The sequence below is a fragment of the Urocitellus parryii genome, assembly GCF_045843805.1.
Source record: "Urocitellus parryii isolate mUroPar1 chromosome 13 unlocalized genomic scaffold, mUroPar1.hap1 SUPER_13_unloc_8, whole genome shotgun sequence".
NCBI classification, from domain to species: Eukaryota; Metazoa; Chordata; class Mammalia; order Rodentia; family Sciuridae; genus Urocitellus; species Urocitellus parryii.
Genome location: NW_027551776.1, coordinates 1377560 through 1405414, shown reverse-complemented (window position 1 = coordinate 1405414; position 27855 = coordinate 1377560). Strand labels below are relative to the sequence as shown.

The following is a 27855-nucleotide window of genomic DNA, read 5'->3' as shown; positions in this document are numbered from 1 at the left end:
AATGAGAAGTAAAAAGTTAGTGGTACAAAATGCCATAGGCCATTATTGCCATAAAAAGCAATAATGTAAGACAAAAGAATCATTACAGATAAGACCTTAAATTAAAAGCACATTTAAATTATTGACTCAGTTATGCAGATATAATTTAATAAAGAACTGAGAAGTCTTCAGGGACTTGTAGTGAATGAGATACTGCAAATTAAATATAAATTGAACATGTTAGCAAATTTATTCAATATGTTCCATAGGCCATGCTGTATTAAGTGAGAATGAAAATTTGTTTCCATTAAAATTCTTAAGAATGGAATTTGATTTGGCCAATTAGAAAATGAACTGCTTCCCCTTAAAAAGACAAACTTAGAAATGTTTCATGTCATCTCCCCAAAGTTGGCATCAGCTCAGACATCTGTGTGACACAAACCTAATTTTCCAAATCACTTCTTTTTGCTTTGTACCTTGCTGCAGCTGCTGGATCACCCTCTAGTTCCCTATGTTAAACCTCAGAGCCATCTTTTGACTTATATGTCTCTTGCTTGCTATTCATATCCCTATCTCATGCCTGTATACCACTACTTACCAGTTGCTCTTGCACATAGTTATTTTGCTGTGTATATTTGGCTATTCAAAAGCCACTCTGGCTGGGCATGATGACATATGACTGTAATCCCAGTGGCACAGGAAGCTGAGACAAGGAGGATTGGGAGTTCAAAACCACCTTTAGCATCTTACCAAGGACCTAAGCTTTAGACTTAGCAAGACCCGGTCTCTAAATAAAATATTTTAAAAGGGCTGATGATGTAGCAGTGGTTAAGCTCCCCTGGGTTCAGTCTCAGGTACAAAAACAAAAAACAAAGCGTGCGCGCGCACACACACACACACACACATACATAACTAGAGCTCAATAAATGTGAGTTTTTATGGTTATGGTTATAATTTTCAATACTGCTTGTTTGTTTATTTTCTGTACAAATTTCCATGCTTCTATGTTGAAAGAAGTCACAAGCAATATTGAATTATATTAATTATGTTATACACTATTGATTATGTTAATTATAACATAAATAATCTTCTGGTAGATAAACTATATAACTTGCACCTAACCTATGTTGAAAATTTTCACCTCTACCTCAAATTTTTTTTTAAATAGCAGGCATATCTTTTATACTACAAGATATGTGTGTTTATTTTAAATATCCATTTTGTATATTGAGTTCCAGTATTCTTTTTCTTGTGAAGGGGAACCCATGATGTCATGGTGAAGACTTTCCTCCCAAATGTGCACTACTTGAAAGTTGATTGATTTAAAAAGTACATTCTGATAATTGAGTACATCTCATTATTGATCCCTGAAACTGATATGAAGTTGCCCACAGGCAGCAAAACTCACAAATGAACTGCACAGATGTGTGCCTCATCCATTAATCCCTTATGCCTTTAGTGCAGTGTCACAAACAAAAATAGATAGTAATTGGTACTCAAGGAATGGATCACTGACAGACACAAAAGCAATAAGCTGTTTCCTGGGAGCAGCTGCTGAAGAGTGGTCTTCATGTCTGGAAACTCCCACCTGACTCCTTGGAAGAATGCATTCATTTGCTCTCTATCAGTGTAAAATCAAAAAAAGGTTAGTTGGGCAGGAAGAAAAGCAATTTTGTAAGTCATCTCTGAGGAACAGATTCACCATGATGGGAAAGAACCGATCATTTTTCAACCCCTCTCTCCATGTTCAAACCATCATCTCATTCCTTCATAAAATAATTTCCTAAGAAGAACTGAAGAATCAGAAATCTTTCTCTGTAGCACAAACACAAATTTTTGATCCTCAGTATCACTTGTGTAACTGGAAGAATGAAATAGAATGGGACCATCTAGAGCCAGTGGTTGTGTCTGACTGTTTTTTTAGCTTGAAAAAAACTCTGCAAAGCCAAAAAAAATATAAAAGGAAATAAACATGGAATTTTTCTAACTGATTCAGGTGAAAAGTCTGTATCATCCATGCCCATTCCATGACCGAAAGGCAAACTGCAGGGGTCTTTTGGCTCTGGAAGTCATCCTGAAAATCATTGACTCAAGAAAAACATTGAGAAAAAAATAAAGGATGACAGGGACAGGTAAAAGACATTTTACGCACAGTCCTTGTGTTAGCTTTATGTTACTAAACAAATACTCAAGGTAGTACAATTTATCATGATCAAAAGTTTCTTTTGGTCAGATGTGTGAGAGGCCATCCTCGCATGTGATTTGAGTTACCTCGCTGGCTGGGTGAGAGGCGCTTAGGCACATCTTGTGTCCAGAGCTTTCCCCATCCTTCTCAGGTCCGAGGGCTTGTCCGTGTGAAGGCGTGTCTGGTCACTACCCAGAAGACCCAGTCATCGCCCTTGACCTTGGGACACTGCCTCCCTTAATCTTCATTGGATGGGATTTTCCCCAGAATTTTTTGTTCCCCAATAAAAGTCCACTCCCTGGCGTGTTCTCTCTCTCTTGCTAGCCTCTTCAGTAAACCTTGCTACCATAATAGGTGGCTGGAGGCTGGAGCTAGGAGAAGCCTTCCTGGAGCTGGTTTAAAGGTAATTAGAGTCCGTCTCTTTAATTCAAAACTCCCTAGAGGTTTCTCACGCTGTGAACCTTCATTTATGAAGCCTATACTGGCCAAGGGCTAAATAGGTGCAGTGGTGCATGTCTGTAATCCAGCAATTTGGGAGGCCTAGGCAGGAGGAACATAACTTAACATGACAACTTAACAAGGACTTAAGCAACTAGGCGAGATCTGTCTCAAAATTTTAAAAAGGCTGGGGGGTGTGGCTCAGTGATTAAGCATCCCTGGGTTCAATTTCCTGTACCAAAAGAGTAAAACAGGGTTTTTTTTTTGGCTCACAGTTTCATAGATGCCTGACCCATAGATGTCATTGTTTTGGACTGTGATGAGTTAGCACATACTGATGGGAGTAGGTGGTGGAACAAAACAGGTCACCTCATGACCTGGAAATAAAAGCAGAACACGAAAGAGGAGGAGACCAGGGTCCTATAATCCTTTTTAGGGCACACTCCAAATATTTAAAGACCTCTCAAAAGGCCCCATTACTTCCACATTCCACCACCTTTCAAATATGCCAACTTGGGGACCAAGTTTTTAATATATGGGCCTTTGAAGAGGGCTTTTAGGATTTAAATTGTAACCAAAATATTATTTATTCAATGTAAATACATTGTGCCTTATGCTCACTTAACTCTCTCACAAATTCTTCATAGCTAAATGGTTTTTAAAAATTCATTTCTTACCTTTATTCTGGTAATTCTCTAGTAACATTCTCTTGGCTTAACATTTTCCAGCCCACATAGAAGAAAATCTCTGATTTCAATGTTATATGAAACCCTTCTATAGTTCAGTTATTTTCTAGCTGCCTGACTTCCAACCACTGATGTCCTACTCCCTCCACGTGCTTCTGGTTCACATGTCCAGCAGGTAGTTCATGTTTCAGGCATCCAAGCTCCCTGGTTGCTTTCACAAATCAAGACTTGGAAATGATCAATATTTAACAGATAAGTTTTAATGGAAACAATGTGTGCATGCAGGCAAATGAGTCTCAAATTTCTTTGAAGATGCAGCCCTTAGAGAATCCTTTCAAAACTCTCTACAGGACTGGATCAAGATGGTGGAAGTGAGGGAGGCTGCAGGTTTCAACTCCACAGTTTGGAATCAAAGCAGTGAGAGAATTGCATAATGGAGAGGTGGATGAGAGAGAGAATGAACTGATTCAGAATACTGAGCTATCAGAGCATTGTAGGGATTTGAAAATTTTGGTTACTAGAAACAAAAAACAGAAAAGAATTTGTTACACAAAGGGCAGTATCTGCAGCATCAGGGCAGGTCTGGGGAGAGGGATAAGACATGGAGAAAAGAGAGGCAAAGCTGACAAGCTTAGTTCAGAAAAAGCAGTAGAAGAGAGAGAAAGAATTAAGCTGGTTCAGGAGTTGCAAAAACACATGTTGAGCAAGAAGTGCTCTATTCTCTCAATTTGCCAGTGGAGAAGAGTAGTGGGCAGCCTGTTTATAGAGAGCATACCTCAACTTACAGCTAGGGATAGGCTTCCTACCTAGAGATAATAAGAAATATCTTAATTAAATATTTAAAAGGGAACACCTTTTAAATGAACCAGCTGAGCAACCTATGTAGTGGGATAAATATCTATGAGATGAAGATACCTGAACTCCTCCTCTCCTTCTGGCTTCTGCACTGAGTGAGGTGGAGCAGAACAGAGTGCATGACACTACCAGGGAGTGCAGCACCTATGGTGTGCTGCATGTCTCTGCCCTAGGCCACCACTTTTTGTTTCTGCCAGTAGTTGCAGCCCCTAGAAAGTGGCAAGTACTTTTGCTGTTGGCCACCATCACATACCCAACCTTTCTTCACCACCCCATGTCCTCATTGCCAGGCTGTCACATTCTTCTGCCACTGTACCCCATGCACTAAAACTCACAGCTGTTTTGATAACCTTAAGTGTGTGCCGCATTTCTATAGGCAGATCCACAAGACTGTAGTACCAGGCAGGGAGAGACCTGTCCACTCTTTCACAATCAGGGGTCATTTCTTCTGACTTTCCAGAGAGTTAGTATGCGACAGACATACTGAGGAAGTGCAGAACCCAGCTAGGTTCATTCCAGAAATGGGGAGGTCTGTGTCCATAGGGCTTGCCTGAGGCTTGAAATCATGACCTGAGTTCTGCACAGTTCTTGAAGGAGAAAGGTGAACTAAATGCAGAATAAATTAATATACAGCTCTTTGTTTCATCATGGGGAAAGCTGGTGTAATTACTATCTCTGAACCCAGAGAAACCAAACCAGACTGAGAAGCAGCATAAATCAGGTTAGGAAGAGTGCTAGATACAATGGATAGGAGAACTGGACACACACACTGAGGCATTTAGAAGGGATGTGGTAGATGGTGTGGGGCATTGCAATTTGTGGACCAGGGGAATAAGCCGATTAAACCATACATTATGAAAAAGTTTGTCTGCTTTAAGCAATACTTAGGATGTACTGAGATGAATTGAAAGATGACTGCAGAAGTCTAATTGAAAGTTGAGGTGGGACACATAATAGGAGTGCAAAGAAAGAAATGGATTCAAAAAGGAAGAATTTGAAAAAAAAGGAATAATAAAAGGAATCACAGGGAAATAAAAGGGAGACCAACAGAATAGAGGAAAATGACAGAGAAATAGGGAGAAGAAGAGGGCATGAGAAAGTATTGGGGAACAAAGTCTACCATATATGCTATGTCCATGTATGAATATACCATGATGAATCTAGTTTATATACATTATTATAATGTACTACTACTACTGCCACCACTACAACTACTAATGACAATGGAAAGAAGATCAGGGGAATAGAGGGAGCAGATCAGGTGAAGAAAGAGGGGAGGGCAAGGGAAAGTACTGAGGATGAGATTGATCAGATTATGATATATGCATATATGAATATTGCATAATGAATCCTATTATTACATACAGTTATCATGCACCTATAAAAAGGATAATTTTTTTAAAAAAAGAAAGGATTTACAGGGAAGTGAATAAAGGAAGAACTAAATGTATGCAACCATTGAAAATCACCCGAAGAAGGCCCAATATTTTAGAGACTGAGAAAATAGCAGAAATAAGCAAGGTACATCAGTTGATTGCAGAGAAAAAAAGATGAGCTTCAGGGCACAACACATCTGCAGTGTTCTGTGGGTTTGCCACCACCAAAAAGTGAGGCCCCAGTAATACCTAGATGGAAGGGCTTGCCTGGGGCTTGAAATCTTTTTTTATATCATACAGGTTATCTACCTTGGGTTTTCCTTCCCTGCTGGGGACAAAATGTTGGCATTCACACTAGAATAGTTGCAAGAGCCTTGGCAACAAGGCCCTTCTTGAGGGAGAGGCTGGATAATGTGCAGACAGGGCAACAGTTGGAGAGAATATATGTTGTCTCTCCTGCAACTTTCACCCTTGAAAGCAGCACCTGGCTAACACCTCTGTTCCCTCTAAGAGTATTCCTATGCCTTTAGAACCATGTGGGCTCAGGCTGAGGCTCCTACAACACTTTGTCCTCAAGGTCTATTTGATTTGCTGTTATTGACCCCTGCTTTGGTCAGCTCAGGGTGCTGCAACAAATACCATAGCCTGGGTAACTGAAACAACAGACATTTAAAGATTTCTCACCTTTCTTTCTTTTCTTTTCTTTTTTTTTTTTTTTGAGTGTGCCCATTGGGATTTTTTAAAGTTGATTTTAGTTTTTAAATACATGACAGCGAAATGTATTGCAATTCTTATTACACGTATAGAGCATAATTTTTCATATCTTTGTATAAAGTATGTTCATGCCAATTCATGTCTTTATACATGTATTTGTTTTTTTGCATTACAATTCTTATTACACATTTTTTCATATCTCTCTTTGTATATAAAGTAGGTTGACACCCAATTCCTGTCTTCATACATGTACTTTGGATATTGATGTCCATCACATTCCACCATCCTTGCTAATCCCCTGCCTCCTCTCTTTGCCTCCCTCCCCTCTTCCCTATCTAAAATTCATCTATTTGTCCCATGTTCCCCCTCCTTACCCCACTAGGAGTCAGCCTCCTTACATCAGAAAAAAAAAAAATTCAGCATTTGTTTTTGTTTTTGTTTTGGATTAGCTAACTTCACTTAGCATTATCTTCTCCAACACCATCCATTTACCTGCAAATGAGATGATTTTATTCTCTTTTATTGCTGAGTAAAATTCCATTGTGTATATATATGCCACATTTTTTTTTATCCGTTCATCCACTGAGGGGCATCTAGGTTGGCTCCACAGTTTAGCTACTGTGAATTGTGCTGCTATAAACATTGATGTGGCTGTCTCCCTGTAGAAATGCAAATCAAAACTACTCTAAGATATCATCTCACTCCAGTTAGAATGGCAGCTATTATGAAGAAAAACAACAGTAAGTGTTGGCAAGGATGTGGGGAAAAAGGTACACTCATACACTGCTAGTGGGACTGCAAATTGGTGCAGCCAATATGGAAGGCAGTATGGAGATTTCTTGGAAATCTGGGAAGGAAAAAACGCCATTTGACCCAGCTATCCCTCTCCTCCGTCTATACCCAAAGGACTTAAACACAGCATACTACAGGGACACAGCCACATCAATGTTTATAGCAGCACAATTCACAATAGATTTCTGACCTTTCTAGAGGCTGGAAGTACAAGATCAGAGGGCCAGCATGGCTGGGTTCTGGTGAGTACTTTCACCCCGGATTGTAGACCCAGGCTTCTCTTTGTGTCCTCACACAGGAGAGAGAGAGAGAGAGAGAGAGAGAGAGAGAGAGAGAGAGAGAGAGAGAGAGAGAGCAGATTACCACCTTCACGAGGACTAAACTCATTCGTGAGAACTCCACCTTTGTGACTAAATTACCTACCAAAAGCCTTAACTTCACAACTGCAAGCCCTAACTTCATAATTGTGGCTTTGGGGATTAGGCCTTCAACATATAAATGTTGGTGGGGGAGGGACAGACAAGGGGCTGAGGAATGGATAACACTCAAAATTCTGAAGGTTCATGTTTCAATTTGTCTTTGATTCAGTTTCTCCTGACCAGTGTCTTGGAGTGAAGGATGCAAGGCAAGACGTGGACAATGACTGGAGTGACTAAGTACATCTCACACACCTAGCACCAAGGAGCAACACACAAGCAGATGGATGCTAGCAACAGGCTTTGAAGGGAAACTGTTTCAAGCTCACAGAAAGCATCTCTCTCCCCCTCTCTCTATCCCTCTCCTCTCTCCTCTCTCTATTCCTCTCCTCTTCCTACCCCCTCTCCTTCCCACCTCTATGCTGGGATTGTGGTTCAGCAGTAAGAGCGCTCACCTAGCATGTGCAAGGCTCTGGGTTTGATCCTTAGCACCACATTAAAATAAAGGTATTGTGTCCAACTACAAATAAAAAATAAATATTAAAAAAGCAAGAAAGGAAGCACCTGTCTCTATTCAGGTGTGTCCTGGATGTGTTTCCAGGAATTTTTCTGTGTGTTGCATTAGATGACTAATAATTTAGACTTCTGGCTATTTATTTTAATTCTAATATATTTACCTAAATTTTTTTAATATAAATATTTTTATTTATGTATGATAGCAGAATGCATTACAATTCTTATTACAATATAGAGCATAATTTTTCATATCTCTGGTTGTATACATAGTATATTCATACCACTTCATGTCTTCATACATTTACTTTGGATAGTAATGATCATCACATTCCACCATCACTAATTACCCCATGCCCCTTCCCTTCCGCTCCAACCCCTCTGCCCTAACTAGAGTTTGTCTATTCCTCCCATGCTTCCGCTCCCTATCCCAATATGAATCAGACTCCTTATATGAAAGAAAAAATTTGGAATTTGGATTTTTGGGATTGGCTAACTTCACTTAGCATTATCTTCTCTAACTCTATCCATCATTTACTGACGAGTAATATTCCATTGTGTACATATGCTACATTTATTTTTTATCCATTCATCTATTGAAGGACATTTAGGTTGGTTCCACAGTTTAGCTATTGTGAATTGTGCTGCTATAAACATTGATGTGGCTGTGTCCCTCTAGTATGCTGTTTTTAAGTCTTTTGTGGCTGTGTCCCTCTAGTATGCTGTTTTTAAGTCTTTTGTCCCGAGGACAGGGACAGCTGGATCAAATGGTTGTTCCATTCCCATTTTTCCAAGAAATCTCAATACTGCTTTCTATATTGGCTGCACCAATTTGCAATCTCACCAGCAGTGTATGAGTGTACCTTTTCCCCCACATCTTTATCAACACTTATTGTTGTTTGTCTTCATAATAGCTGCAATTCTCACTAGAGTGAAATGAAATCTTAGAGTGGTTTTGATTTGCATTTCTCTAATTGCCAGTAATGATGAACATTTTTTCATGTATTTGTTGACTGATTATACATCATCTTCTGAGAAGTATCTCTTCAGGTCCTTGGCCCATTTATTGATTGGGTTATTTGTTTTTCTTTGTTTGTTTGTTTTTTGGTGTTTATCTTTTTAAGTTCTTTATATACCCTAGTGATAAGTGCTCTTCTGATGTGTGAGGGGTAAAGATTTGATTCCAAGATGTATGTTCTCTATTCACCTCACAGATTGTTTCTTTTGCTGAGAAGAAGCTTTTTAGTTTGAGTCCATCCCATTTATTGATTCTTGATTTTAATTTTTGTGCCAAGGAGTATTATTATCTCCAAATGATGGAGATTAGGGATTACTTTTTCTTCTATTAGATGCAGGGTCTCTGGTTGTATTTCTAAGTCCTTGATTCATTTTGAGTTTTGTGCATGGTGAGACATAGGGGTTTAAACTCATTTTCTTGCATATAGATTTCCAGTTTTACCAGCACCATTTGTTGAAGAGGCTATCTTTTGTCTAATGCATTTCTTGCCACCTTTGTCTATTATAAAATAATTGTAATTTTGTGGGTTAGTCTTTGTGTCTGCTATTCTGTCTGGAAGTCTGTTTTGGTGCCAATACCATGCTGTTTTTGTTATTATTGCTCTGTAGTATAGTTTGAGGTCTGGTTTAGTGATGCCACCTGCTTCACTCTTCCTGCTAAGGATTGCTTTAGCTATTCTTGGTCTCTTATTTTTCCAATTGAATTTCATGATTTCTTTTTCTATTTCTATGAGGAATGTCATTGGAATTTTGACTGGAATTACATTCAACCTGTATAGTGCTTTTGATAGTATGGTCACTTTGATAATATTAATTCTGTCTATTCAAGAGCAAGGTAGATCTTTCCATCTTCTAAGGTCTTTTTTGATTTCTTTCTTTAGGATTCTGTAATTTTCATCATATATATCTTTCTCCTCTTTTGTTAAATTGGTTCCCAAGTATTTTTTTTTTGAGGCTATTGAGAATGGGGTAGTTTTCCTCATTTCCTTCTCAGAGGATTTGTCACTGACATACAGAAATGCCTTTGACTTAAGGTGTTGATTTTATATCCTTCTATTTTGCTGAATTCATTTACTAGTTCTAGGAGTTTTCTGGTGAAACTTTACAGTCTTCCAGGTATAGAATCATATCATCAGCAAATAGTGCCAATTTGAATTTTTCTTTTCCTATGTGTATCCCTTTAATTTCTTTTTTTTAAATTTAATTTTCCACTATTTTTTATATCTTTATTTTATTTTTATAGGTGCTGAGGATTGAACCCAGTACCTCAACACATGCTAGGCAAGTGCTCTACCTCTGAGCCACAACCCCAGCCCCCCTTTAATTTCTTTTGTCTGTCTAATTGTTCTGGCCAGTGCTTCAAGAACTATGTTAAATAGAAGTGGTGAAAGAGGGCATCCCTGTCTTGTTTCAGTTTTTAGAGGGGATGCCTTCAATTTTTCTCCATTTAGAATGATATTGGCCTGGGCTTAGCATAATAGCCTTTATGATGTTGAGATATGTTCCTGTTATCCCTAGTTTTTCTAGTGTTTTGAACCTGAAGGGGTACTGTATTTTGTCAAATGCTTTTTCTGCATCTATTGAGATGATCATATGATTCTTATCTTTAAGTCTATTGATGTTATGAATTACATTTATTGATTTCCATAGTTAAATCTAAGTTATCAATTGTATTATTGAGTTCTATAGTTTCTTTGTTCAGCTTTTTTTTTATTAGTTGCTCAAGACAATACAATGATCTTGACATATCATACATTTGATTCAAATAGGGTATGAGTTTGGAAGACCTATCTAGTGATGAAAGAGGTGTGTTAAAGTCACCCAAAATTATTGTGTTGTGGTCTATTTGACTCTTGAACTTGAGAAGAGTTTGATGAACATAGCTGCTCCATTGTTTGGGGCATATATATTTATAATTGTTAATTCTTGTTGGTGTATGGTTCCCTTGAGTAGTATGTAGTGTCCTTCTTTATCCTTTTTGATTGACTTTAGTTTGCAGTCTATTTGATATGAGAAGATGTAAACTCCTGCTTGCTTCCGCAGTCCATGTGAGTGGTATGATTTTTCCCAACCCTTAACCTTCAGTCTGTGAATGTCTTTTTCTATGAGATGTGTCTCTTGGAGGTAGCATATTGTTGAGTCTTTTTTTTTTTTTAACCCAATCTGCTAGTCTATGTCTTTTGATTGGCCATTGACGTTCAGGGTTATATTTGAGACATGATTTGTGTTCCCAGCCATTTTTGTTTATTTTTAGTATTTAATGTGACTTGGTTTCTCCTCTGATTATATTTTCCTATAGTGTAATCCCTCCCTCTGCTGATTTTCATCATTGTTTTTCACTTCCTCTTCTTGGAATCTTTTGCTGAGGATGTTCTATAGTGAAGGCTTTCTAGTTGTAAATTCTTTTAATTTTTGTTTATCATGGAAGGTTTTTATTTTATCATCAAATCTAAAGTTTAGTTTTGCTGGATATAAGATTCTTGGTTGGCATACATTTTCTTTCAGAGATTGGTATATGTTGTTCCACGATCTCCTGGCTTTGAGGGTTTGGGTTGAGAAATCTGCTGAGATATGAACTGGTTTCTCCCTAAATGTGATCTGATTCCTCTCTCTTGCAGCTTTTAAGATTCTATCCTTATTCTGTATGCTAGGCATTTTCATTATAATATGCATTGGTGTAGATCTGTTGTAATATTGTACATTTGGTGTCCTGTAAACCTCTTGTATTTGGTTTTCCCATTCATTCTTCATGCTTGGGAAATTTTCTGGTATTATCTCATTGAGGAGATTGTGCATTCTTTGGTTTGAAACTCTATGCCTTCTTGTATCCCAATAAGTCTTAGATTTGGTCTTTTGATGCTGTCCCATAATTCTTGGATGTTCTGTTCTTGGTTTCCTCACTTTCTGCACTGTGTGATCAACTTTATTTTCCAGATTGTATATTTTGTCTTCATTATCTTATGTTCTTTCTTCCAAGTTATCTAGTCTGTTGGTTATGCTTTCTATTGAGTTTTTTATTTGATTCATTATAAACTTCATTTCAAAAATTTCTGACTATTTTTTCCAGGGTCTCTATCTCTATCTTGAAGTAATCTTTTGCTACCTGTATTTGCTCTCTTCTCTCATTGTTGGAGTGATCCATTTTTGCTTGTATTTGCTCATTCAGTTCATTCTTTAATTCACAGAACATTTTAATTATGAACCTTCTGAACTCCTTCTCTGATATTTCATCAACTTTACTGTTCATAGGTTCTGTTATTATAGTATCCTGGTTTGTTTGGGGCACTTTCCTCCCTTGGTTTTTTTCATGTTGTCTATGTGTCTTCCCATTCTTGCAGTGTGGATCTGAGATATTACAGTTTTTTCCCTATATTCTTGTAGTACCTGCGCAGATTGTCAGTACTGCACCTTGATGTTGGGCTTCCAGATCATGCTGGTGTCCCTGGATGAATGCTACTGCATCCTAGGTCTGGGACCTGCGTAAGTTGGAGTGGGTGGGTGTGGGTCACTGGACTTGACCTCCCACGGTAGTCTGCTGGTAGGAAGGGGTGGTCCTGCACCAAAGGCTAGGCTCTGGCAGTGTCTGATCCACAGGGGAGGCCTACTGAAATCCTGGATCCTGCGTGGGCTATTGTCTATTTAGCTAAATTTTGGTTGAAATATTATTTAGTCAAATTTATCAATCTTGAAAATGCCCTCTACATTTTTAAGGCAAATTCCCCTGAGGTTTCTTGTATGATATCTAAAGTATTGACTTTTTAAACAATAAATTATTTTGAAATAAATTTAGGTTTGCAGAAAAGTTGCAAATATGGTACAGAGAGTTCTCACATATTCTTTACCCATACTCTCCTATGTCACACAGTACTGTTTTCAGTACAAAGAATTAACATCTGTGCATCGTCATTAGCTAAACTTTCACATTTACTAAATTTTCCCACTAATGCTTTGTTTCTTATTGTTGTTCCAGGATGCCACTTAAGACACCACATTGCATTTTGTCATCATGTCTCCTCAAGTTTCTTCAATCTGACCACTCATTAATTTCTCCTGGGTTGGGGCTGGGGTTGTGGCTTGGTGGCAGAGCACTTGCCTAGCACACGTGAGGCACTGGGTTCAATTCTCAGCACCACATAAATAAATTTTTAAAAAAGTATTGTATCCATCTACAATTAAAAATAAAATTTTAAAAATTTCTTCTTGTTGTTTTTAATCTAACCCTTTGAAAAATATTGGTCGGGTTGTTTGCAAAATGTCACTCAAATTATTCTCAAGATAGACTGAGGTTTGCAGAGGAATTTCAATATTTTGGAAGAATGTCACTGAGATAATATACCATCTTCATCCAATTACATCAGGGGAGCATGATACAAAAAGACATGCTAGGTGTGGTGGCCTGTGCCTGTAATCCCAAAGGCTCAGAAGCTGAAGAAGGAGGTTCACAAGTTCAAAGCCAGACTCAACAACTTAGTAAAGCCCTGAGCAACTTAGTGAGACCCTGTATCTAAATAAAACATAAAAATAGCTGGGCATGAGGCTCAGCAGTTAAGCACCCCCTTGGTTCTATCCGCTTACTGAAAGAAAGTAAGTCAATAGATGTGGCCAGCAGCAATGTTGTCATGAGGTTCCAATGGTGATTTTCTACTCCCTGCCTTTCTTCTACATGGGTTTACTATAGAAGACTTGTACAGAAGATTTGTTTTTTTTCCCCCGTTTGTTAATTTATTCAGTTTGTTGGATATAGAATTGAACTCCAGAAAGATTAAAGGTCAAAAGAAGAAAAATGAGAATACAAAGCCAATCTGTGAATCCAGAAAACATTATAAACACACCAAAATACAAGTTTAATCAACAACCAAGTGTTACCAGAGACATTAATGGGCATGGTACAATGTATTTGAGGCATAGTTTAGTTTTTTGAAACTAAAAGATAATAAATCAATCTAAAAAAGATAATAAGCCAATATCTAGAATTGCTAAACATTCTTAGACAGGAGCTATAAAAACCACAATAATGACAGCAGAGGTAAGAGGTTGCCATTTAAAAAATCCACAAAGGATGCCAGAAAAGGACAAGGAAATCTAAAGATATGCTTAATTTTCTAGTAACCACCTTAGGCCAACAACTCTGGCAGGCGGGGAGCCAGGCAGCAGATGTGCAGCGGAGGCGGCGGCGGGAGGCCAAGTCCCACTCCCCGCTCCCGCTCCCCGCTCCCGCTCCCCGCAGCAGGGGTAGGCTGTGGCATCTCCTTGGGGCCTGCCAACCAGGCGCTCTGAGGTGAGCGAGCGGCGGGAGGTGTCCAGCGGTCCGCGCCAGCACCCGTCTGCTCTGCCTGCCAGGGACACTTGAGAGGCGGGGACACGCGGTGGTGGAGCCATCCACGGCCGTGACCTTGGGGAGCCACTTCCCTGGAGCCCAGGTGTCTTCGCGGTGCCTTGTGGCACCCACCTGCTCCAAGCCGCGCCGGCTGCGGTCTTGGAGCGTGTTGCTGGCGGGAAGCTCCTGGAGGCCTTTGGCTTCTCCAAGCTCTGTGCTCCTGCGCCTGTCTGTGTCCCTGTGCCGCCCGTGACAGGTGCAGGAGCTGGGCGCTCCTTCTCCTTGCTGAAGTCTGGGGGTAGGGGGCGGGGAGAACATTTCCACTGCTGGTCTAAGGATTTGGAAATCCTGGAGAATTACCTTTGTAAGAACCTGGGAATAATTTCTTTAAATTTTAAATTTCATCTCTTAGTTTTCCATCTTGTTGCATTTCTGAGGCAAATGGAGAATCCGTGAACAGCTTTACTAATGAAGAGTTCCACTGCCACTTCTTTGACGAAGGCTTTACTGTCAAGGACATTCTGAACCCCAAAATTAATGAGTGTCTTCTTCTGATGATAAGGGTGCCTTTTATGTTGCAGACCTTGGAGACATTCTAAAGAAATATCTAAGATGGTTAAAAGCTCTTCCTCGTGTCACCCCCTTTCATGCAGTCAAATGCAATGATAACAGAGCCATAGGGAAGATCTTACCTGCCATTGGGACAGGATTTGACTGTGCTAGCAAGACTGCACAGTGAGAATTTCCTATGCAAATCCTTGTAAACAATCTTCTCAAATTAAATGTGCTGCCAGTATTGGAGCCAAAATGATGACTTTTGACTGTGAAGTTGAGTTGATGAAAGTAGCCAGGGTGCATCTAAAGGCAAAGTTGGTTTTGCAGATCAGCTCTGATGATTCCAAAGCAGTCTGTCACCTCAGTGTTAAATTTGGTGCCACACTCCAAAACCAGCAGACTTCTTTTGGAACTAGCTAAAGAATTAAATATTGATGTCATTGGTGTCAGCTTTCACGTGAGGAGTGGGTGCACTGATCCTGAGATCTTAGTTCAGGCCATCTCTGATGCCCACTGTGTCTTTGACATGGGAGCTGAGGTTGGTTTTAGCGTGTATATGCTTGATATTGGTAGAGGCTTTCCTGGATGTGAGGATGTGAAGCTTAAGTTTGAAGAGATTACCAGTGTGATCATCCAAGCACTGGAGAAATACTTTCTGTTGGATTCTGGAGTGAGGAACATAGCTGAGCCAGGCTGTTATTATGTTGCTTCAGCTTTCACTCTTGCAGATAATCTCATTGCCAAAAATCATGTTAAAGGAATAGATAGGCTCTGATGATGAATATGAGTCAAGTAAATAGACCTTTAAGTATTATGTGAATGATGGAGTATTCACAGATCATTTAATTGCATCCTTTATGATCATGCACGTATAAAGCCCCTGCTGCAGAAGAGACCTAAACCAGATGAGAAGTATCATTAATCCAGTATAGGGGACTGACATGTGATAGCCTTGAATGGATTGTCCAGCACTGTGACCTGCCTGAAATGCATGTGGGCAATTAGATGTTTTCTTAAAACATGGGCTCATACACTGTTGCCACTGCTTCTACTTTCAATGGATTCGAGAGGCTGACAATCTATTATGTGATGCCAGGACCAACATGACAATGCATGCAGCAAATCTAGAACTATTGTTTCCCAATAGTGCAGGAGCAGGACATCAGCACTCTGCCTGTGCCTTGTGCTCAGGAAAACAGCATGAAATCTCATTTGGCAGCAGCAGCATGTGCCTCCACTCGTAGCTATAGATGCCACTCTGTAGATGTTAACTGCAAGGTTAGTTTAAGTCAAGGGATCTGGGGGGGGGGACCATGTTACTTAATTACTGCTACATTTGAAATGTCTTTGTAAGTGCAGGTTTGGCACAGATGCCAGAAACATGGAAGACTAGAAGGTGGGGTCACACTTATCTGTGTTCCTATGGAAACTATTTGAATATTTGTTTTATATGGATTTTTATTCATTTTTCAAACAAGCTATTAAAGAGGGCCCTCTAAGCTGCCAGCAAGCATTTATAGCTTGTACAATGGTAGAATGGGCCAAAAGCTTAATGTTTTGACCTGTTTTGAACATATGTATCATCTAAGAAAGAAGTTTGGGCAATTATCTGCTTCAGCCACAAACAAATTCAAACAAATTAGAGGGTGTTCAAAGAAAATCCATGTATCAGTTTTTTTTCCCTTAGACAACAAAATCAGAATCTCCAAATGTGTTGATAATAAAGGAGCTTTAATCAACCTGATAATCAATATGTTCTCATGTTCTGGGTAAGTTTCCTCTAAGTCCTTTGTTAAGTCCTTTGTTATAGTTTGGATATGGAATGTTCCCTTAAGGCTCATCTGTTGAAGACTTGGTCCCCAATAAAGCAGTATTCAGAGAAAGTGGTTGGATAATGAAGGCTTTGACATCATTGGCTGATTATTCCACCAATAGATTCACAAATTGATGGCATTATTGGAATGAGTTGGAGACCATAGGGAGTAGGGTCTAGTTGGAGTAAGTGGGTCCATGGGAACATGCCTTGGAAGACTGTTTCTTGTCCCCAGCAGCTTCTTTGCCCTTTGCTTTCTGGCTTCCATAATGTGAGCAGTTTTCCTTGGTCACACCGTCCACACTATGATATTCTGCCTCATCACAGGCTCAGAAACAATGAAGCCAAGTATGGATTAAAACTCTGAAATTTTAAGACAAAATAAAACTTTTCTCCTGTTTTGGGGTGTTTTTATTAGTGCCTTATAGTTATACATAACAGTGAGGTTCATTGTGACATGTTCATAAATGCATGTAACATAGTTTGTTCTCCTTCAATCCATAGTACTTCCCCCTTCCCTTCCCTCCTTCCTCCTCCTGATCCCCTTCCTAGACTCTATTGGTCTTTTATTTATTTTTTAATTTATGCATTAAAGTTATATATAAAATTGTGATAGATACATAGATGAACATATTATATTTGGGTCAACTTTATTCCCCAGCTCTTCCCCTTTCATTACTCCTCCAACCTCTACTCTACTGATCCACTTTTATTTTTGTGAGATCATTAATTTTTTTTTTCTTTCTAGCTTCCACAAATGAGAGAAAACATTTGACCTTTGACTTTCTGAGTCTGATTTTTTTCTCTTAGCCTGACATTCTCCAGTTGCATTCATTTACCAGCATATGACAAAGCTTCATTTTTCTTTATGGATGAGTAAAAACTGTGTGTGTATGTGTGTGGTGTGGTGTGTGTGGGTGTGGGTGTGTGTGTGTGAGTGAGTGTACATATACCACATTTTTTTATCCATTCATTTTTTTAACAGCCACCTAGGCTGGCCATGAGAGAACATCTTTCATCTGTAGGATAAGTATTTACACTCACTCCAATACACATCAGTCCAAGTGGGATTGTAGAACATTCATTCTTGAGCTATTTGGATCCTCCTGTGAGAGGGGCACCTAATGTAAGTCTCCCACTGGGCCCACCCTGCTTAGAGTCTGGGTCTGAATATGGAGTAGAAGTCCAGGGAACCTGGGAAGGAAGTGAGTCAGTGTCCTAGTACCAACATTCCTGCTTCTGTGTGCCCTCGGTTAACATTAACATTTTCTACTCCTTCCTAGGTAGGGATCCAGAGGTTTGCCTCCAAAAGTCCAAGACAACTGGGTACCATGAGGAAACACTGGAGAAAAAATGCTGAGGGAAGAGTAGAAATGGGAAGTTGGTCATGTGGAAACTGAGTTCTTAAAGAGAGAAGATGCCAATGGGGTGAGTGGCACTTTAAAAATTTTGTCCTTTTTCTGTGTGTGTATATACACACATGTGTGCACGAGCACACAACTGGCATGGAATCCAGGGCATTGCACATCAGATCTCACATTAATATCACATGCTGTAAGCATTGGTATGTATTTATCCTATAGTATGCTGATTTTAATTCTTTTGGCTAAATAACTAGGAGTGGGATATCTGGATTATAGGGTGAATTCATTTGTGCTCATTTGAGAAATCTCCATACTCATTTCCAAAGTGGTGGTACTAATATGCAGTCCCACCAATAATGTATGTGTACCTTTCTTCCCACACCATTGCCAGCAATTATCATTAACTTGATGATTGCCATTCTGAGGTGAGATGAAATCTTAGTTTAATTTTTTTTTTTTGTACTGGGGATTAAACTTGGGGCACTTGACCACTGAGCCACATCCCCAACCCTATTTTGTATTTTATTTAGAGACAGGGTCTTACTGAGTTACTTAGCACCTTGCTTTTGCCGAGGCTGCTTTGAACTTGTGATCTTCCTGTCTCAGCCTCCCAAGTCACTGGTTTTACAGGCGTGTGCCACTGCACCCGGCAGCTCTTAGTGTAGTTTGATTTTGCTAAAAATGTTGAACATTTTTTTCCATATGTTTTTTGTTCATTTGTATTTCTTCTTTAGAAAATGTATAATTAAATCTTTTTGCCCATCTTTTAGTGGGTTTTTAAAAACATTTTATTTATTTATTGGTGTTAAGTGTTTTGAGGTTTTTTTTGTTTGTTTGTTTGGGGGTCTAAATGTTTTTATTTGAGAGCGCCGAATCCTAACCACTAGACCACCAGGGAGCCAAATGTTTTTATTTGAAACAAATAGTTGTACTAAGCAAGACCTGACTTTCCCCACTCCAAACTAAAATATCACAATAGCTGCAAAATTCATTAGGTAAGCACAGCCTTCTCATCATGGTTGGGGTAACCTATTTATAAGCAGTTGTTCTATGTAAAATATTACCCCAGACTACTAGCATCATACAAAATGGTCTTAATACTGTGTGGGGGCAGTATGTTCTGTAAGAATTGAAAGGTAGAAGAAGCACAAACACAACCCATTGTTTAAAAAAGCTAAATAATTCAAAGTAGTAATTTCAATCCTCACAGCCACCATGCTGTTTGGCTTCTTCCAAAAACTTGCCAAAACCCAAAGGATTTTCTTCCAACTGAACTGGTCTTCTCGGCCTCTCTAAGGTTTGAACCAGAAAACTTGTCAGGAACAAATCTGTTGGTCTTTATTCTGGTTTCTAGGTCATTACCAAACATGTTCTTGTCCAGATTTTTACTGAGCCTATAAATACTCTGGGCCATATCTTTACCACCTCTCCAGGCTTTATCATAAACATTGTAAATTTCATTCTCTGCACCTAGGAATCCACTGTCCATACCCTTGGATTGGTTGAAAAGCTTTTGGTTATAATGCACTTCATTAGAATTCCAAGGACTAGGTACACCAAGTACTGATATTTCTATTCTCATTTCTCTGCAGCTTTGACCTCTTATCAGAAGCTGCCCTAAGAATATTCCAGTCATGCAGTTTCTCTTATTGTCTATCATGACCGATTTCATCTCTCTCATGTGCCTAACTATCCTCTTTTTCCACACAGGTCTTGATCCTGCTCTCTTCTCTCTGGTTTTTGGGGCCATTTAAAAAAAATTTTCCCTCATATTTCTCCTTTTTTTTTTTGAGCCATCTTTTGCTACTTGTGCATCCATTTCCACAGCTTCATGAACCTTCCAATCAGCAACGTTGAGCACTTTGGCCAGTTTGGCAAAATTCTGTTATGTTTACTGTCCGAAGTCCTCTTCCATCAGCAGCTAGACATTTATCAAATGAAATTTTATAATCCTTTGCATTTTTCCAGTTGGAAGTACAAGGAGGAATCTGCCACTCTTGTTGTTCCTTCACAGTAACCTTTTGACTAGGAGATTGCATGACAGGTGTAGGAAGAATGCAAGACAGGTGTAGGGAATTTTCTTATTAATCTTGAATCTTGAAGGTACCATTGGATCATTCTGCATTTCTATTATTCAAATAACCATCTGTTTAGCTCCAGAGTTGAAAGCTACTCCCTGCTGAGATGGTGTGTAGGGGATGTCCTGAGCAGGAGCCAGTTTATCAGCTGCTGGTATTGGCATGGCTGCGGCAAACTTTTTGCTTACTGATTTCTCTAAGGCTACCCTTGACTTTTCTGTTATCTCTTTAATAGCTTCTTCAGCAGGTCTTTTCTGGATCATCTATATTCATAACCTTCTTTGGAACAAGGTCAGTGAATTTGCTATAAATGACCTTGTCTTTTGACTGTCATTTTTGAGCAATTGCATCATATTTAATTTTTCCTCAGGATCCACCTGAATGGCCAGTGCATTTGACATTTTTTCCCTTTGGTCTCATATCCAATGGATACTGCACCACATGGATCTCAGGAAAAGAACTTCCATTTCCAAAATTCTCTAACAACTGAGATATCCATCCTTTTCAGTACCTGTATCCAGGTGGGGCTTCTCTTTAGGAGGAGACCAGTGAGGTCTGCCGTGACCTCCGAGATCTTGTTTTTTCTTCAGCCTCAAGCTGCTCTTGAGACAGCTGAGTAGGTGCCCATAAAAAGCTGAGCTTTGGGCAGGCGGGAGTGCCCTCTAACCCACCCGATGCTTCAAGGAAGAACACAGGACACTAAGCCAAGCCATGGCTCTTGGCCACAAAGACCCTCAGGGAAGACCCCAGCTTCAGTGAGGCCTAGTTCCCACAGCGGGCAGCCGGAAGATGTAGCCATGATCTGAGCCCACGTTGTTTGGAGTTCCAGGCCAGTTCACCGCCTGGGGTGTGTGGACAAAGAAAAAGAAAAATGTGGTTACTCAAAGACCCTCCCCCATATACAGGACCCGAATCCTTTTCAGTTTTTATATACTCTGGATATTAACCCCCTGTCAGAAGAGTGACTGGCAAAGATTTTCTCCCATTCTGTACACTCTTTCTTTACACTCTTAATGAATTCCTTTGCTGAGCCATGGTGTAGTCGGCTGCTGGAATCTCATGTATTCTTCACTGAAGCATCCGGTGGGTTAGAGGGCTCTCCCTTTGCTGTGCAGAAGCTTTTAAATTCAATGACATTGCACATTGATACTTGTTTTTATCTCTTGAGCTTTAGGAGTCTTATTAAGGATATTGAACCAATATTGCATCCTTTGGATGAATCCAACTTAATCATGGTGTACAATCTTCTTAATGTGTTTTTGAACATGGTTTGCTAATGTTTTACTAGTATTTTTGCAATCAGGGATCTTGGTGTGTACTTTTCTTTCCTTGAACCTATTTTTTCTTCTAGGAGTTTTAATGATCCTGGTCTAATTCCTATTTTTTTTTTTTAATCCACTTGAAGTTGATTTTTTGTGGAGCAGGAGGCATAGGGATCTAGTTTCATTTTTCTACAAATAGATACATAGTTTTCCCATCACCGTTTGTTAAAAGAGTTTTGTTTTTTTCCAATGTATGTTTTTGGCAACTTGGTCAAATGATGACTGTGTTTATGTCTGGTGTGTTTGTCTATGTGTCCTCTAGTCTATTCCATTGATCTTTGTATTTATTTCATTTTTTTTTTTTTGGTGGGGATACCAGGGATGAAACTCAGGGGCACTGAACCACAAGCCACATCCCCAGCCCTATTTTGTATTATAATTAGAGACAAGGTCTTACTGAGTTGCTTAGGGCCTGGCTTTTGCTGAGGCTGGCTTTGAACTCCCCATCCTTCTGCCACAGCCTCCTAAAATGATGGGATTATAGGAGTATGCCACCCCACCCAGCTTAATCTTCATATTTATTTTTATGCCAATACTGATTTTGTAATTATAGTTCTGTAATATAATTTGAGATCAGTTATTGTGATGCCTCCAACCTTGCTTTTGTTGCTCAGGATTGCTTTGGCTATTCTGAGCCTTTTATTCTTGCATAAAAATTTTAGAACACTTTTTTTCTGGTTCTGTAAGGATTAACATTGGTATTTGATATGTATCTCTAGATTGCTTTTGGTGATATGGTCTTTTTGATTATTTTAATTTTACCTACCCTAAAACATGTTCAGTTTTTACATCTTCTAAGGTTTTCTTTAATTTATTTCTTCAGTATTTTATAATTTTCATTGTAGAGGTATTTTACTTTGTTACATTTATTCATAAGTATTTTTTTTTTGAGGCTACAGTGAATGAAGTAGTTTCCTTGTTTTTTTTAATATTTATTTTTTGGTTTTCGGTGGACACAACATCTTTATTTTATTTTTATGTGGTGCTGAGGATCGAACCCAGCACCCCAAGCATGCCAGGTGAGCCTGTTACTGCTTGAGCCACCTCCTCAGCCCAGTTTCCTTGATTTTTTTCTGGGTAGGTTCATCATTGACACATAGGAAAGCTATTGATTTTTTTTTGTATGTTAATCCTGCTGATTTGCTGAATTTGTTGATCAGATGTAGACATCTTCTGGTGTGTGTGGGGGAAATACATATATATTTGCAGGGGGGGCTGTCCTCTGTGTATAGGATCATGTCACCAGCAAACAGAAATAGTTTGACTTCTTCATTTCCTATTTGCATCCCTTTAATTTTCTTCTCTTGCCTCATTGCTCTGGCTAGAATTTCAAGAACCATAATGAATAGGAGTGGTGAGAGTGGACATCCTTGTCTTGTTCCTGATTTTAGAGGAAAAGCTTTCAGTTTTTAAATTACCTTTGGATTTGTCATATATAGACTTTATGATATTTAGGTAATTTCCTTCTATCCCTAATTTCTTCAATGCTTTTTACATAACTGGGTGGTGAATTTTGCCAAAGGCTTTTTCTGCATCTGTAGAGATGATTGTGCAATTTTTGTTCTTGAGTCTATACGATGAATTACATTGATTTATGTATATTGAACCAATATTGCATCCTTTGGATGAATCTAACTTAATCATGGTATATAATCTTCTTAATGTGTTTTTGAACATGGTTTGCTAATGTTTTACTAGTATTTTTCCACGTATGTTCATCAGGGATCTTGGTCTGTATTGTTCTTTCCTTGATGTGTGTTTTTGTGCTTTTGGTATCAGGATGATACTGCCTTCATAATATGAGTTTGAGAGTATTCTTGTTTTTTATTACATATAAGAATATGAGGAGAATTGACATTAGTTATTTAAGAGTCTGATAGAACTCAGGTGGACTTTTCTTTGTTCAATAACTTTTAATTGCTGCTTTAATCACATTGCTTGCTATTGATCTGTTTATATTTCCTATATCTCTTTGGTTCAATTTAAGAAGGACATATGTGTCTAGAAATTTGTAAATATTTTCTATATCTTCCAATTTATTGAACATAAGTTTTTAAAATAGACCTTAAAGGTCCTCTGAATTTTAGACATGTCTGTGGTGATCTCTCTCTTTTTTTATCTCTAATTTTGTTGATTTGCGTCTTTTCTTTCTTTCAGGTAAATTGGCTAGAGGTTTATTAATCTTATTTATCTTTTCAAAGAACCAATTCTTTAGTCCATTGATCCTTTGTATTTTTTAAATTCTCTATTTCATTGATTTTGGCTCTGATTTTTATTATTTTCTGTCTTCCATTGGTTTTGGTATTAGTTTGTTCCTGTATTTCTAGGACTTTGACATGTAGCATTAGATTGTTCATTTGGGATCATTCTGATTTTTGTGTGTGTGCTGTTATTGTGTATGTGTACATGTGTGTATGTATATAGGCACTTAATGCTAAATGTTCTCCTCTTAAAACTGCCTTCATAGTGTCACAGAGATTTTAGTATGTTGTATCTCTATTCTTGTTTAATTCTAGATTTTATTTATTTCTGATCTCATTTTTCTATGACCCATTCATTTAAAAGATAATCGTTAAATACCCATGTTTTTATGTGGTTTCTATACATTTTTCCTGCTATTGAGTTCGAATTTCATTTCATTATGACCTGATAAGGTACCAAGGACAATATAAATTTTTTTTTGTTTCTATCAAGACTTGCTTATTGACCTCAAATATGGCCTATTTTGGGAAAAATACCACGAGTTCCTGAGGAACAAAAATTCAGCTGTTGTTGGATGAAATATTATATAGACATATTTTGCATTCATTTGATTTATAGTATTGTATACATCACAATTGTATGCATTGATTTTATGTCTGGATGGATGACCTATCTATTGTAGGAGGGGTATATTCAAATCACCCAATATCATTGAATTGGGGTCTGACTGGACTTGTACTAAAGAAGTGTTTGTTTCATGTAATTAAGTGCATCAACACTTGGGGCATAAATACTTCTTATCATTATATCTTATTTTTGATCATTCCTTTTAACATTTTATAGTGACTTTCCTCATCTCTTCTGATTAATTTTTGCTTAAAATCTATTTTATGAGCTATGAGAAAAACTATTCCTGCTTGTTTTTGTATTTCATTTGAATTGATTATATTTTTTCATTTTTTACTTTAAGTCTTAAATATATTGGTATTTAATATGAGTATCTTACAAACAGCATATATTGCTTTTGGTTTTCCAATACATTCTGCCAGTCAGACCATATATATCCAGAATTATTGTGAGATGCCTACTGTTCTGAGACATTTTGTTTCATAGATTTAATTTATTCATAATTTTTACATATTTAATTGCTCTTTTGGAGAGTTTCAACCATTTGAGAGCTCTGGTATTTGTTTTTGATTCTTTGTATAATATTTCTTTGGTTTAGTGATCATGAAATATTTTAATTTATAGTTCCTTCTTTAAGTTGATTTATCATGTATTTTGTCATAGTAACAAAAGCTGACTAATAAATCTTTCAACTTGCTTGGACTTCTGAATGTGCGGAAGGCTAATTAGTTTCCTCCTATTAAATATCCTAATATGTTCATTTTATTATTCTTATTTTTTCTCTGCCCAAAATTTCTTATACTTTTGTACATATTCTGGGTATTGACCACAGCCTACCAGATGAAGAAAATGAAACTGAATGTGGTGGTTACATAATATATATATATATATAATAAATATATAATAATTATATTTATAACATACATAAATATATAATAATTGGTTATTATAATTAAAGTTATATGACAAATAACTTTAAAAGCATTTTAACAACCAAACACTACCATACATAGGGCCTTGATAATAAAGGTCATCTCAGTGACTCTTTTTAAACAATCTCAGCTTCATTTATTCTACACACTAGCAATATGCCATATGATGGCATTATACTATGGTATCCTTATATTAATGTTCCACTTTCTCTCCTCTGTTTTGCTTTTTAATGGCAATCTTGCATTTTTATATTGCACTAAGCCAACAGACTGTATGGTAGCTAATGACATGTGTTTCTGCTGTCAAAACACATTATATGAAGTCTTACAGAATTTGAATGTGAAGTCTTAGTTAGCAAATATTTTGCCAATGCTAAAGTATATGTATGCTCATAGATGAAAAAAGTTATTCTAATATAAAGAATATAAACTTGGTAATGCAGACAACCCATTAAATGCTCTTGCAATGAGAATCTTTTTAAACCTTCTAGTTACACTTTATGCGAATTTCTAATTCCCAGTCTCTGCCACCACCTCTTGTCTGCTAATGAATCTGTAACCATAATGCTAAGGCCAGATGTAATTCTACATTTGTGATGGATGAATCTCAAAGAGCAAGTTAAAATATTTTTCCAACTTCCCTGAGTCTTTTCCTGGAATTCAGCTTCAGCTGGGCAGATTTCTCTGGTCACTCTACTGTGCTAACAATCTCACAGTGTGTGAAATGACGCCTGCTGAAGATGATTGGTAGTGCAGGCAATATGAAGTACATCAAAGAATGTGTTCTCTTTTGTTCAAATCATAATCTCTATTCCAAAGAGATTGATTTTAACATTAGAATAAAGTTAGTCTTCTGTCTGGGCTTGTTCTTAACACATGGTTCTTCATCATGCAAGTGACAGCATAGGACTGTTTCACCAAAAACTTAACTATTGATTAAACACCTCTGTCCTGGAGAGAAGCCTTATTTCCTCTATTGATATGTAATGGCAGAAATGGAGTTTCAGATCTAATACTGCTTAAGTGGCACATAAATGTTACTTTGCCTGTTAGCTACGATTCTTTTTCAAGAAAAGCAGTTTGCTAATTAAATTCTCATTAATGATTTTGTAAAGAAATAATTTCCCACTTCTATGTTCTTTGTCTTCTTGATGCTCTCTAATTCAAAATTTTTATCTTCTTTTTAACTTTTCATCTTCGTCATCCTTCAATGTTTTCATAATAGATTCTACTTCTCCATCCATGGAGTTTATATTGTTAGTTTTTCTTCTTTCCATCTTGAAAATTCTCTCAATCATTATCTGACCTTGGTAGTACTAAGCACAGAAAGGCATTTTTAGTAGAGAAAAATGGGTACAATACCGTACTAAAAAGATAGACAATCATCACTGAGAGTCTCTCAAACCCCTTTCTTTTAACACATACTATAGTTGTGTTGGTTAAATTGGAAGAATTTTGAAAGCCATCAGACCATCAATGCAGATATGTCCATATGAAATTCACCACTCTGCACTATTTGATGGACTCTTCTCTGTCACACTTCAGCAGCATCCTGAGTTTGTTCCCCGCTCCATCATCCCAGATCCATGAACCTCTGGTCACCATTCACCATCAGCCAATGAAAAGCACTGATGGGAAGTGCTATGGGCTATGGATAAAGAGACCAGAGTGTTCATTCCATGACCTTTCTTGTCTTCCTTGAAGTTTTTCTAAGGCCACTGCTGAGGTGGCAGCAGTTCTTCCGTGACAGCCTCAGGCCAAAGCACAGGAATACATCTTTCTCTGCACCTGATACCTGGAAATGTAATCATCTTTCTGCTGTTGCTGATCCATCAATGGACTCCTTACCACTGCCCACACTTCTGTGAGATATCCCTGCCTCAAAGGCCATTCAGCAACTTCTTTTTGTGTGCCATTTATTCCAAGGTGAGGTGATTTTAACTTGAAATTTGAATACCATTCTTTTTCTATGAACCTTGGAAAGACCACAAATAGTCTCTGAGAAAACACTTATCTTTCATCCAATTGTGAACATGGCCCTTGAAAGACCATTCCTATTCAGAAAATAGTTCTTCATGGGTCCGTGTACATTCTTTTATAATGTTCAAATTACATGAAGATAAGATGTTTTCTTTGTTCAGTTAGAGCACCAGCATGAAGGTAAGGCACTGAGCCCTACTATAAGAATGTAAAGGCAAATATTATGTGGGCTAAGCCTCAAGGATGTCTTATCTATACTCAGGCCAGATGTTTATTCATACATACATGTCACCTACGTCTGAGTGCCTCGGAGTGATTGATTCCACTTGTACCTGCAGGCTGCTGTTTCATGACTCCAAAGAGAATGGCTATGACCTGCATGGCAGTTAATTCCAAAACTGGTGAGGGTTGATGGATAAGAAAAGACAAACAAACACATGTAGAGAGAAAACTAAGACCAGGTGGATTATTATGTGCTGATGGAGGTATAATGACTCAGAGCTAGCTCAGGACATTCATTAAATAGATTTTAATATCAAAATAATTTTTTGTGTAAAAGTTTCTTCAAAGCATGCAAGATGAAGGACAAAGTTCTGGGTATTCCAATTATAACTATCAACTTGCACTCATAATTCCCAGCAGCTAGTGTCTGAATTCAGGTTCAAGACCAATAGTGCCATGGCATGCATGGGAC

General features: G+C 38.1%; 2 pseudogenes; one reads left to right on the top strand and one right to left on the bottom strand.

Moving 5' to 3' along the window:
* Positions 1-17505, top strand: part of LOC144251454 (ornithine decarboxylase-like) — a 40761-nt pseudogene extending 23256 nt beyond the window's left edge.
* Positions 17506-19217: 1712 nt separating this feature from the next.
* On the bottom strand, positions 19218-27542 carry LOC144251453 (SNW domain-containing protein 1 pseudogene; annotated as a pseudogene).
* Positions 27543-27855: the final 313 nt, after the last annotated feature.